The sequence below is a fragment of the Chionomys nivalis genome, chromosome 14, assembly GCF_950005125.1.
Source record: "Chionomys nivalis chromosome 14, mChiNiv1.1, whole genome shotgun sequence".
Taxonomy (NCBI): Eukaryota; Metazoa; Chordata; class Mammalia; order Rodentia; family Cricetidae; genus Chionomys; species Chionomys nivalis.
The window spans coordinates 2725632-2740305 of NC_080099.1; the positions used below are offsets into that span (position 1 = coordinate 2725632).

A 14674-nucleotide genomic window follows, 5' to 3' on the forward strand; every position below is an offset into this window, starting at 1 on the left:
ATAAACCTAACCACTCAGTGAACTGTTTATTAAGTGAGTCACCTCATCTGAGCAATACTAGAGGATAAGACCATGCATCAATCCCTGGCCTCAATGTATGAGTCTACACAACGAAATGCATACATAGGCACATACATACACAAATATGTACACAAATACATATATACATAAAGATGTCTTCAGGCAATTGAAAGTGATAGAATTGCGCAGATGCATGCAAAATAAATAATGAGGGCTTTTTTTCCCATGCCAGATTGGAGCAGAAAAAGAGACGGCCCAGCAGTTTTAAGAAATATTAAGCATGTGTCAACTTAAGATCTAGAAATTCCATTCAGGCATTTACCCAAGAGAAAAAAAAAGTATTTGTGCACAAAAAATATGTTTGCGTGAGTTTTACAGCAACATTTTTCTTCCTAATGGTTGTATTCTTTAAAAAATAAATAAAAAACACATGTATCAGGGGAGTGAAAGCACGGATTGTTGTTTATTCATACAAGAAACTGCTGTACCAGCACTGAAATGGAAGTCATGATCCAATACAGAAGAAGTACGGAGAACCACAAAAACACCTTGTCCCCTAAAAACGTGGGGACCCATGCAATGTGAGCCCATTCTTAGGAAACTTCAAAGAGGCAAATGCTCCATCTGTTATCTCAGTGGAATAGAGAGCTGCCAGTTGAAAATTTAGGGATATTACACATAGCATTGCTGATGGAGACATACTTTTATCACACTCAAGACCATGTCCATAAAGCCTGTGCATTCTAATGTCTTTAAATTTTATTTCCATAAAACGAACTTAAAGTAACTTATCAAAACTATTAAAAACTAAGGGAGATTTGAAAGCTAGGAGACTTATTATCTACCTCTAAAAGAACAACAGTAGTTTCCTTATAAACAAAGAGAGACTCTGTACAATAAGTACAAGGTCATCCCACAGAGCCATCTAGGCTACAAAGATAGAAAGAAGAAAAGGTCTTCTCTTATAAAACTAAGCAAAATGTAATGTTCAAATAGACACATTTTTACACGATGATATCAAAATACTAACGATTTGCACAACATTATTAAAGACAACTAAATTAAATGTAATAATTACAAGGGATGAGTGGTTATGTTTCAAGAACCAACCAGCAACCTTAAATCAGGAAAGAGGACTCACATGGAGATAACTCCCACTTGCTCAGTAGTCGAAATAGGCATATACAAAATTTTATTTATTTAATTTTGCTTTTTGTATGTTTTTAATTTTCTTCTCTTAAGGCTTAAAATAAATTAAAATATTAAATATTTGTCTTAAGTGTTTGCTGAAGAACAGTTCTACAAGGTCAGAGAAACTGGAGAGGAGATATGGAGTCACTAAACACTAACACACACAGGAAACTTTTCCAAGGAAGCAAATCTTAATTCTTTGTTTTATTTTTCTCCTTCTCCTCCTACTTTCTTTCTTTCTTTTTTTTTTTTTGAGACAGGGTTTCTCTGTAGCTTTGGAGCCTGTCCTGGAACTCCCTTTGTAGACCAGGCTGGCCTCGAACTCACAGAGATCCGCCTACCTCTGCTTCCCAAGTGCTGGGATTAAAGGCGTGTGCCACCACCGCCCGGCTCTTGTCCCTTTTATAGCACCTGAGGCAACAAAACTACATTACAGCCACATTTATATATTTTTCAAAAGCAAATTAAAATCTATACACAAGGAAGGAACCACATTATGATCACAAGTTACATGTTTTTTTCTTATAAGTCCACAAGTACTTAAAATTTTTCTTTTGCATTAATTTTCCTACCATATTATCTTCACCCCAAATCATTGCTTTTTATTACTGATTAACAATGTTTTAAATATAGCAAATGTACTTCATCCTGTTCCTTTTTTACTGGCAGGAAGTTTTTTTTTGTGTGTGTGTGGTTCCAATGTAGCAGATTTATATCCTATTTCTACGTTACAAAACTTTATTCAAGTGGTCTAGTTAACCATCAATTGTTCTTTTTCTTTACACACAATAGAGATATTTTATTTACTTTTACAACTTTGTTTTTTCAAGGTGTATACCAAAACTTGTGATTAATTCTGTAAGCTACATGACCAATGAACTCAGACTTAACCTTGAGTGCAAGGACATAATTGCCTTCTTGAATCATCAGCCTGTTTTTCCAGAGGCAGAGTTCATGGGTCTATAATGCATGGAATCTCCAAGTTTTCATTTTCCAGCCTCAGCAAATCTCATATCTAACAGAAAAGGAGTTAACCTCCACTTTTGATTCCCTTTTTTGTAAATCTATTATTGGAAGAGCAGCCTAAACTATTTCCCTAATCATCTTCATTAACTGCCTTAACCATCTGTATCTTTTAGGCTGACTCAGAAAGTTCAATTAAATCATTGATCTAACTAAGCTCCATGACTTTTATAAAACTCACTGCCCAGTGAGGAGTGGGATCTTTCCACAAAGCAATCACTCTGTACTGTATATAGTAGGATTCTTTCATACATACTAGATACTATACTCAATACAATACCATTCTTTCCCATAATACAGCAGGAACACTACAGCAGCAAACAGGAGAAAGAACAGCAGAAGTGAGGGGCATTCTGGAGATAATCACCCTGGAGCTTTCCCACTCCAAGGTGCACCCATCATAGCTTTGCTATGAGCTCCATTGCTGACTGAAACTCCTCTGACATGGCCACTGACAAACACTTTATCCATTCATGTGCAACAATAAATCTGTTGTCCTCTTATAGATCATATGCACATGACTTTTACATAAGTGAGTTTCTTTTCTTCATTTGTTTGTTTAAACCCATAGCAGTTGTTTACATTTATCCATGAATTCATTACAAGCTTGCCTCAAAATGCTTGGGGTCTTTCAACTCTGTGCATTCTGAAGGAAGAACTCACCTTTGACTAGCTCCTGGAACGTAATCTCAAAACTATCATCTTGTTCTGAATGCTTTTGTACACTGAAGGCCTTGGGTCAAATTGAAAGACTAACTCTAGTCTATGAGATCTCTCCAATATCCTCTTCCATCCCAGATTGCATTGTTCAACCCCTCCTGGATTCCTCTGGCACCTCCTCTCTGTGATAGCAAAAGGATGGACAAAATCCCCCTCATGGGGAAATATTCCTATGAATGTAAGCATCAGGTGAGATGCTCTGTGACAATATGACCTGATCTTTAATAAGAACTGCCCCATTACAGGCTTCTCTAAAATCAAATACAGCTGTATATGCTTTTTGATTCCATAATTTAGTTATAAATTAAAACTTAGTGATTCCAAATTAACTTTCTTTAAGCTTGCAATAGCCTGTATGACTATTTATTTGTAATGCTACTTATATGTTTTTCATCCTGTACCTCCTGCTTCCTCTCCGTGTCCTCTGGTATTTCCCTCTTGTCTCCATTCATCTCCTCTTCCTCCCTCTCTTTTCCTGGAAGTCCTGCCTAGCTGTTGGCCATTCATTTCTTTATTAAGACAAACCTGAAGGTACCTTGGCAAAGATGCATCTTCACAGCAAGAATATGGATTATTCCATAACAGCAAAAAAACTTATATTTTTAATTTTAAAGTTTCATATTTTGACTTGCAGACTTGATTCATCTTCAAGAGCAATCTGTCACACACACCTCAGGGTGGAGGACAGGATTAATAACCATGGTAAGATACTTTGAGAGGATGTGGGTGGGAGAGAGAAATTACTTCTCAAAAGACATAGCTGGAAAAGGGAGCTCTCGCTGGCTGTGGCCAACTGTGCAGATGTGCGATTGCTCTGTACCTTTCCACCACAGAAAGACCTCAAGACAGAGCAGGTCTGCAGTGGAAATGAGGAAACAAAGCATATGATTTTACTGATGGGAGATCGACAGCCTTGGAGAAGATACAAAGCGCTACCAGCCAGCAGACCTGCAGAGAACTATCCCTGCTGTCCATAGGAAAGGCAATGGCTGGTCAGCTGTTTTCTCATCAAAATCACTGAGAAGATAGATCTTAGGGCATTGAAAAGCAATGATAATTTGTTTTCTTTTGTGCCCTCAGAATTAACTACATTTACTGTGATTACTAAGAAAATAGAAATTATATACATGTTAGTGTTTTGTAAGATTTAAGTCTTAGAAATGTTGAGAATATTTTTGTATGAAATGAACTTGAAAAAATAAGTAATGACTTCATCTGATTGAGCTAAAAAAGGTTAATCTTCGCCTCCATAGATTCTCAGGCTGTGAGAAACCACAATTTTCAACAGACCACAGACTGAGTGAAGAATCATTCAATTCGATCAGTTTCATCCAGTTGCCTGTTTGCTTAAGATAAGGGTTCGATGGTGGTTGACTTTGAATAGATTAAAAAGCTTATCACCAGGTGATGAGATTTAAGGTTGGCTCCTGCTAAAAATTGGGGTTAGGTATTTCTAAACTTTTCAAGCTCTGTGGTTGATTAGTTAAAGTCAAAGTTATTAATCCTCACAGGAAAAGCTTTGTAATTTCTAAGAGACAAAAGGTGCATCTCATCGTTGCTACTGAAGGCAATGCAGGCAACAATTTTGAAGTGTATTTTCTTTGTAAAAAAAGAGCAAAACTGAAACACTTCTGCACTGCAAAGAACACCATTATCTGAGTGAGAAGGCAGCCTGCGGAATGGGAAAAAAATTACCAGCCATGTATATGACAAAGGATAATTATCTAGAATGACAAAGAACTAAAAAAAAAAATTTAATGCCAAGAAAAGAAATGACTCAATTAAAAATTGGGGCATGGAACTAGACAGAGAGTTAACAGAAGAAGAAAATAACTGAGAAGTACTTAACATTTTTCAACATTTTCAGCAACCAAGTAAACATAAATTAAAGTTTCAGTTTTATTTTATCAGAATGAGTGAGCATAGAAACACAAATGTTGTACAAGTACTGATCTGGTAATACCTATTTACTCTTGGCAAGAGAGCAAATTAGAAGAGGCAGTATGGAAATGAGTGTGGAGGCTCCACAAAATGCTAGATACAGATGTGCCATGTGATCTTGCTAAAACAGAGTCTCTATATTCTGTTACAGAGATATTTTCTCACCCATATTCATTGTTCAATTCAGAAGAGCCAGAAAATGGAAACACTGTAAATGCCCATCAACTATTGATGAATAATGAAAATATATTACATATACATAATGAAATAGCATTCAACTGTAAAAATGAAATTCATAGGTAAGTGGATGGAGCTGGAAATATTCATTGCGAGTGAGATAACTGAGATCCAAAAAGAAATATGTCACATTTTCTCTCAGATATGAATGCTGAAGAGAACATTTTGTTACCAAATAACAAAACGGTTATCCATGAAAAGCTGCATACATGTAACACTATGTAGACTGAGCACGTTATATTTAGGGATCATATGTACATCTTTATACATATATTCTTGTGAAAACAATTAATTAAAAAATAGCCAATGACATTGAAAGAGAATCAAAAGAAGTTTGTGGAAACAAGGTGGAAGAGAAAGAGGAAAAAGGTAATTATGTTATAATTTCAAAAATAAATGAAATGATAAAAATGCAAAGTTTTGAATCTTTAGATATGTGTACATAAATGTCAATACTCATAGAAGACAAGAAATTAGTAAGGGCACATGGATGCTAGTTCCAAGTGAAGGAGAATGGAATGTAGGTGGCAGGAAGGGGCAAAGGAGAATAAAGGAGCAGGAAGGGTTAAATGGCATTGGCAACGGGTGAGTAGCACAGGAAAGAGTCTGAGAGTTGCTAACACTAAAGCCCTTTGAAAAAGTTGTATGAAAACCTACTACTAAAAACTTCCTAAAATGCTTACATTACATATGTAAATGTAGTTTGCACCATGCAAACCCTTTTATGGGGTTTCTACGCACCGTAAACTACCAAGTCAAAAAATCCAGTGCCAGGATTTTGTTACCTTTTTACGAGTCATTGGTCAGTGGGGTCCCAAAGAATTCTCCCCAAATAAACATTATATGCTCTTACTGTCATTCTTTCCACTCTCAAGATATTGATAGTAAGCCTGTATTACTGAAGACAGAACATAGTTGAGTCACAGAACATGGCGAAATCAAGCTCCTGCTAATCTCAAAGCTTCATCCCTACCAGCTTGTGTTCACAGTGCTAGAAAATTCCTTGCATTCTATCAGGATACAAAGGAAGGCAGTGATCACACCTAAATATTAACATTGAAAGTTGCAATAATGAGTGACCTGGAAAGATGTACACACTAGTATAATAATGGCATGAATATTATAGGTGTAAGCAACTATTTTGATGGTGTTCAAAGTCTGTTTCACAGGATGAAACTTGTGCCTGGTACTGTAAATTGGGACTAAATGCAGTGGCTTACAAAGTCTTAGGCTCTCTGGGGCACTGCTTAACATTATTACTCTCTTCTTACCTTTATACACATAGATTACAAAATCTCTAATCCCTTATCAGAGAAACTCCTTTTTGTAGTAGTCGGTTAGTACACAGACCCACAATTGGCCGACATGCAGAAACTAAGAGACAGCGGAGTGCTCAGCTCTAAGTAGAACATTCGAAAGACACCTTCTCTTTCTAAGGCCAATGGATCATCATGGGAGAGGGAGGAGAAATATTGTAAGAGACAGAGGTGGTGGGTTTCTGAGGAAGAGCATTATTTGTGGTACATTACAGGACCATCCCTGGCATTGCTCACAATAATTGTAAATGCCTGCATAATACCTGAACAACGTAAAACTATTGTGAAACATGGGCATAAGAGTGATTCATCAAGTCATACCTCTAGCTGATCAATGTGGCAATGAGTAGTGGGGAAGAAGATTCAGCTTTCTTAAGGCATGTGATCCCTGAGCTGCTACCCACACTCCAGTAGATAGTCCTACACTCATGCACGTACAGGTAGCAGTAAGGGTTTATAAACAAAGCACATGAAATTGGAAGGAGAAAGACTAGTAGAGGAGAAATTGAAGGGGAAGAAAAGGGAATGATACATTCTGATTTACTCAGAATACATTGAATGTATGAAATTGTCAAACAATAAAAAAAAAATCACTAAACCTCCAGTGCTTTCTTAAGGTATGTGACCCCTGAGCTGCTACCCACACTCCAGTAGATAGTCCTACACTCATGCACGTACAGGTAGCAGTAAAGGTTTATAAACAGGGCACATTAAAGCAGATTTTAAGGAATAGCAATGGAGATAACCCTCTTTCCCAGGAATACCATTGCAGTATAAATTATTTGTCCATAAAAATTCACATGAGAATTAATTTACACATAGGAAAAGAATGTTTACTCATTATGAACATATTTAAAGTAGCAATTTAATATTTCATGGTTCGCATTTAATATTTCAAAAATTATCTTGTCAAATACGTCATTCTTGTAGGAAGTTCAGCTTGGCAAAGTTGTCATAATTATGTTACCTGTAATCACAGAGTAGGACACTTGTTTAGGCTAGTAATTACTCATTCACATAAATACAAAAACTGCACATAGAAGAGGTGGGTTTTGCCACAGTAGAGTGCAAAGTGTAAAAGTAGAGGAAACTACTACAACTTTTTGTCCCCTGCCTATGCCCTCATGTTGTTATTTTACTCATGCCATTGGTTGTGAGCACTTTCTTCAGTAGCTTTATCTTTCTCTGTGTTACAAGGTGAAAATGAAAAGCTTACAAAGGTGTCTTAAGGAACACATGTATAGTAATAATTGCAAATAAAATTTGGACCTTTGGAAAATATTTTATTGCAGTATATTATATTTTAACACTAAGACTATGGCTACGAGGCTATACTTTTCTTCCCAACTATCTGTTTGTATATATGTGAAATAACTGTCCAACTGTCCATAGTCAAAAATAGGATTCCCCTTCCCCGGTTTCTATCTTTGTACACAAGTTAACAACTTGGTCACTGGAGTTACTTAAGAGGCCCAGTGCCATGACTGTTCATAGTGATAAACAGCCTTTAATATGAAGGTGTGGAAAAAAGATGTCCTGGAGAAAATGACATACAAAGGACGTCAGAGTCAATGGCTATTGTAAGTCACATGTTTTATCTAGATAAGAGATGCTAGTGTCTTTTCATGGCTATTCTTTATAGATGTGCTGACACTGTGTCAATTACACAATGAAATTTACACAGAATTTAGGAAAAATGGTTTATTTTTACAATGCGTCATAGAATATAAAAAAATATTTTCCAGTGCATGATCGTTTGGTCTTCACACACTTTCATGTGAAAAGAAGCCTTTTATAATCCACATTTTACAGATGAGTAAACACAAAATTGTGGGGTAATATGAATATGCTCCAATTTCTCTTGATGAGTACACCAATTAACAGAGTTTTATTTGCACATTGGTGAAAACACCTCAGCAGTTAGTCAATTTGATAACTCATAAGTCTCACACAATCTTACAAAAGTCGCAAAAACACTCCAGTTTCCTTGACAGTTCAGTGGCTAACAGTGTGCGCTATTTGCAGTGGTTTCCCACCCTGAACCATGTTTCCATACAACCATGAAAAGATCCCACCAGAATCACTCACTCAGAAGTGGATTTGTCATGTGTTCGTGATTTCTCACTAATCATAACCATGGAAATAATATATTGTAGAAAATAAGTATGGTGGCGAGACATACCCCTGCCCTTCTGGCAATCTGTTACTTTTAATGTCTTATTTCTCCCTTGTTTTAATTGAACTTACTATTAGCCATCTTACATTCCACTTAGAAAATACTAACTTCAGAGAAGTTGCCCTTCATACTTTCCCAAAAATGTACTAAGATTATCACCTTTGAACAAAAGATAAACTCTTTGGTCAGCACCTACTATACTCAGAAACCATATCAACCCCATCTATTCTTTGAACTATATTTTCTGTAATCCTTTGTTGCTTACCATCCAACTCAAGTAGGACGTCTTCCAGTCTGTATTTTACCTAATCACTCTAAACAGAAATGTTTCTCTGCATCTGTTGGTAATGGTCCCCTTCTCTGTCTGCTTAGGAAGCCTACACTTCACAGAGTTCCTATGATGTTCCTAAGGAAATGCTGCTATTCTAATCAACTTCTTACTTCTCCATTATCGATTATACTCTATTTGCTTTACAGTCAACTATGTTTTTTTGTTGTACAGAGGATTCAGACTCAGGAAAATCTAACTAGTGGTGCAAGATGGGCCACATGGTGAAAAACAATGTGAATAGTTTTCTTCTGCAGTTCTAAGAGCCACTCCTCCACCAAGCTCCACCATTATCTTCATCCCCAATGTACTGAAGTAGAGGTTTTGTAGCATAGATAGCACAGACAAGAAAACCTAGGAATGCTGATGTAAAGTTAACCTCAAGGGAAACAGAGTGAATAGAGTCCAAGGTTAATAATGTGATATAAAAGGAATGTGTTTATTTTTAATGACTTACACATCATACTTGCTCATCAGTTTTAATTTTAATTTAGTCTTCAAGTGACTCTCTGTATTAGAAGATACCGCCAAACAGTTTTGGAAAGTATCATGGCTCACTGGTTAAAGAGAAAAAAGATAAAGGGTACAAAAAGTGAAGATTGTGTGAACATGTGGCCAATGAATAGAAAAGTGACGATGTGAACATGATGGTTGACCAGAACAAGGAACTTTCCTAAATCCTCCAAGAAAATGACAGAAACATGATGATGGTTGCCTTTATTTACTTGTTTTCTAACATAAGGAAATGGAGGTATGTTAGAAGAACATTTTTTCTCTTTAAGAAAATACCAGAATGCATATAAGCCGGTGTCACAAGGAAAATAGTGAATTATGTGCTTGGCATTATTTTTTCTTGCCTTTGTTACACTGCTGGATTTACTCAAATAATATAATTTAATTAAAAGAACTTTAGTAAAATCTGAATTCATTAAAAAATGAATAGCTGTAATTCTTAATTAAAAGTTGTGTTGGACTTATTGATCTGGATTAATGATAAAAATCACATCCCTTTATTTTTGCCATGTAGCTCTCCAATCCTTAAAGGGAGTATAAGAAAAGTTAAATAGATAAGGAACTAGTAATAAGTTCCATTAATTTTATTTTTTACCTATCTAACAAATTCTTGGCTGCATTTTTTCATCATGCTGTGATAAATAGAAATTGTTTAATTGAGGAAAATACACATAGCCACTCACCATTCTGCTCAAATTAGACAGGAAAGAAATTCACTATCCACATCATATTCATTTAGGATACAGATCAATTTTAAATAATTCTTTTGTTTAACTCCCCTCCAGTTTTGGGAACTGCTATTATTCAAACTAAATGGTATCAATTACTCCATTATCAAACACCGTTGCATTGTTTGCTGTTGCTTGACAAAGGTGATGTAGACTCAGAATCATATATTTGACTTTATTTCAATATATGAGTTCAGGAAAATCCATTCTTGATTTAAATATAAAAGGAATAAAATTTGTAACATGAGGAAATTTTGACTTCCTGTGGGGAAACATAGAAGCTAACATAAAACTTAAGAGATGTTCAAATGATGTTGAAGGCCAAACTTAAAATATTTATAAGAAGAATTTTTAATCATTTAATGCTCTGAAAATGTTTTAATAGAACAAAAATTAATGAAAGATTCAGCATCTCCAGGATGGTGTTGATTTTTATTTAAAGGCCTAGTGACATTCATCTCCGATTATGTTTTCTGCACATTTTAATTATCTGACTAAAATAAGCTGAGAAAAATCAAATATCATGTCTATTTTGTGAAATGATGCATAAAATCTAAACGTGTATAAAAACAGGTGCAGAAAAATTCAGATTCAAAGTCAGAATGTTAACCTTGTGTTAAGCAATTCCGCTGCACTTGAAGAGAAGAGAAAGGCTTAACTCAGGTCTTCCTGGGTAGTCTGTGTAAAAATAAAAGACCACCAAGACTCTGAAAGGTGAATACGAACACTTGAATCAAAACCAGCAGTTTCTCCAAACTCACATAGTGATGTATTTGAAAACATCTCATTGAATCAATGTAACTCTTATGCTGCTAGTTTATTTGAATTAGCTTTGAGAATAAAATATTGCTAACTGCTAAGCTTGATAGTTTTAAACCACTCCTTCCTTTTGTTGTAAGTCCCCCATTTTTGAAGGTTGTCCAAAGGTTGATATTCAAGTGGTAAAGTTTAATGTAGTTATTTAATAGGTAATTTTAATATATTGACAAATTTCAAAATTGGATTGGATTCTCTGAAGGCACATGTAGGGAGCTCAAAAATTTAGCTTGTAGCTTTTCTTTTCTTTCTTTTATTTATTTATTTTTGATTCTTGCACTTCAAGATTTAGGACTTAGCATTTCTCCTAAGGACAATCACAGGCCTCTAGGACTCTGGACAGTGATGTCAGCATCTCGTCCCATGAACAACCAATGCCTGTAGATCATGTGATCAGCATCCAAGGGGAAGCCCATCCTCCAAGAGAAATTATTTTCCCATAAAGAAATTATATATCAAAGATATGCTAGTCACCCATTCTTGTTATCATGCTTAATTCAGTTTGATATCTAAAATGGTGTCTGTTGTTCAGTGGATTTGAGGTATTAAATGCATTTAAGCATAGAATAAGCAGACCAGTAACATTTTGTAGATCTTTAAAGAACCGGAAAATCTGTAAATTTACTCAACAGGCAAATGTTGATTTATCCATTTATCTTCTTGTCTTCATTGTGTAATGAAACATCATGTCATAGATACCAAGTGTGATATTATTCATTCAAAAATATTATTGTCCACTAGGAATTTCTATAGAGCTTAGACAATAAAAAACAAGGTAACTAATTTAAATGATAATCTTGGAGGCCAAATTTGAATTAATGAACATAAAGTTACATATGGTAACAAATAAATTGACTAGTCAAGCATGAAAATGTGAATTTTATCACAAGTGATAGGGATAAAGTATGCATCCTGTTAAAGAAAGATAGGATTTGTTATTTTGGTGCAGTTTCTTGTTGTCAACTTACTTCAATTTGTCAACTTACTTCAAAGAAATTATTTTTTTAATATTATTTTATTTTATGTACATGTATCTTCACGCGATGCTTGTGTGTGTGTGTGCACATGAGTGCATGCGTGTGTGTGTGCATGCCCACTTGTGTGTGGAGGCTAGAAGTTGATAGTATCATGCTCACTCAGTCTTTACAGCATTTACTAAGAAGGGGTCACTTGGTGAGCTCTCCCATTCAGCTGGTTAATTGGACAAGTGTTTCTCAACCTTCCTAGCTTGGTGACCTTTTAATACAATTGTTCAATTTGTGTTGACCCTCCCCCAACCATAAGATTATTTTTGCTGCTACTTCATAACTGTGATTTTGCTACTGTTATGAATTGTGATGTAAACATTTGTGTTTTCCAACGATATTAGGCAACCCTTGTGAAAAGTTTGTTCGACCCTCAAAGGCATTGTGATGCACAAGCAGAGAACCACTGAGTTAGATTGTGTGCCCCGGGAATGCCCTTCTCTGTCTTCAGAGAGCCAGGATTACACATAGACCACCAAACCCACCTGGCACATATATCCTTGTGCGGCAAGTACTCTACAAGGCAAGTTGATCACGTTTCCAATATTCAAGAATTTCTGTATTTCTTTAGTTTTTCTAGAACCATTTACTTTATCTCCATTTACTTGATATTTTCTTTTGTTTATCTTCTAACACATAAGGAATTAGCCTCCTAATAGGGGCTTATGACAAGGAATATCCACTTAGACCATAAAGCTTGCTCCAGATGCTGGCAGCATTTGTAGACAACCAGATTTCTTTGCTATTTGAAGGTTCCAATTATTTTATTCTTGAGAAGCTGGTTGTTTTGAAGAGAGTAAGCAGATTTATTATAATTGTAGTTTTCACAATTCATTTTCAAAGACTATGAATCCTTTATTTGAAAAGGTATCCATTCACTGTTTATGGGGGTCATAGAATTCAACAGAACTTAGGTATACTATGAGTTTTAGCTTTTCTTTATGAAACTTATTGTAACCATTAAGCATATAGGCCCATGTGTGTATGGATAAGTAAGAATGGCATAGTGTAGTCATAAAACACTCTATAATTTTGAAGGATTGACTTAGAAAGACTCTTAATATAAAAGGAAAACCTATTCATAAGATGTTAGAAATCAAATATCTAGGGAAGCCTCAATATTAACTTATATCTTGTAATCTAGAGTGTGGGAAGAGTTGATATTAATAAAACATGTACTCATATAACTCTGCTTTTTATCACAACAGAATAAAGCATTTCTCTTAACTCAAATTAGAAAATTATTATACATTTTATATATATATATTTATATAAAAGTTACAAGTAGCAAGCATATGACACAAAGAAATGGAAGAGTAACAGCAATATTTGAGAATGCATGCTTTGTACAATGTGTCTAATAAAGAGGGTATTTTTTTCCAACCTAAATATCCAGTACTGACATGCAGGGTATTTTCTCAAACTGTCAATTCAGTCATATTGCTAAGTGCTTAATCAAACAAAATTCTTTTGTACGGTGTGACTAGTAAAATACCTTATTTCAAAAAAGCATTTATGAAACTTGGTATCTCCCATTGATAAAAGCAAAAAGGAAACCAGAGGTACATAGAAATGATAAGGGGAAGACAGAGAAAGACAGAGTGAGAGAGGGGAGAGATTTGTCTTATTGCAATCTGGATTTTACTCATTGTTTTACTGCATTGAATTATGATGTAACAACAGGTGTGTACAGTCCACTGGACCTCTAGCTGGTGTTTCCATGATCCACCTTTGCATTTTCCATTGCAGTATGTTCAAAATCACGCAGGAATGCACTAGTCTCAAGCAGTCTATATAATGAAAACAGTGCACATGTAACACAAGGTTCACCCAGAGTTGTGGCTTTTCTCACAGATCACACAGGTACAATCATGTAACAATGACTTAAACAACATACAAATAAAAGTGAAAGTGATAATTAAAGTAAAGCTGGGGTAGTCATAATCAGGAACTAATTTCTTCTTCAAGTTTCCATAAATCTTAGAATGTATTTAAAATCTAAGGAGCACTTGGTGACCAGCAACCAAATCAGGAAATGGACACAGCGTTGTGCAGCAGCAGGGGTGTCTTGCCGAAGGAACAACACAGATCTGTAACTCTTAAGTTTGGGTAAAGGCAGTGGAATGAATTTAGAAATATGTCCACTTTTCACAATGCACTACAGAACTCTCTTTTCACTGTCCCCATGTTTGTATAAATGATTCTCTGGAAATAAAGCACAGTTAAAACATTTTTTTCCCCAAGGAAAAGATGCAACAAACACACCAGCTTATTAAGGTCATACTGAGCATGGGATGCGTTCTCCTAATTCAAGAACAGTTGATAGGCTCGAAGAGTTTGGAGGAGATTAGCTGTGAATCAAATTCAATTGGAGATCAGTTAGAGTAAAATAAACATAGACTGCCAAGTGAAGATGTGAGGCCTCTGTGACCGTTCAGGACAGATAAATGCACGTGTAGACAACTGAAGGTTATGGGGCTTTTAAAACACAAAACTGCAAAACTGTTTTAAAATAAATGAAATAAAATTTGATCAGCATGCCACATTTAATTTTGAAGAGATAAGATAAATAATCATGCAAAGTTAAGAGCACATGAATTGTATAAATACTACCAAATACTTGGTGTTGTGTTTGAACA

At 35.4% G+C, this 14674-nt stretch overlaps 1 protein-coding gene across 2 annotated transcripts in view; it reads right to left on the reverse strand.

Annotated features, from left to right (window-relative positions):
- Nucleotides 1-8016: 8016 nt before the first annotated feature.
- The window catches only part of Neto1 (neuropilin and tolloid like 1), a 112689-nt gene continuing 106031 nt past the window's right edge, over nucleotides 8017-14674 (reverse strand). Inside the window, exon 11 of one of the 2 annotated variants that reach the window (XM_057789008.1) lies at nucleotides 8017-14240. The gene's annotated coding sequence lies outside the window, so the exon portion shown is untranslated. Of the gene's footprint in view, nucleotides 14387-14674 lie in introns of both variants that reach the window. The other variant, XM_057789007.1, reaches the window with a different exon arrangement.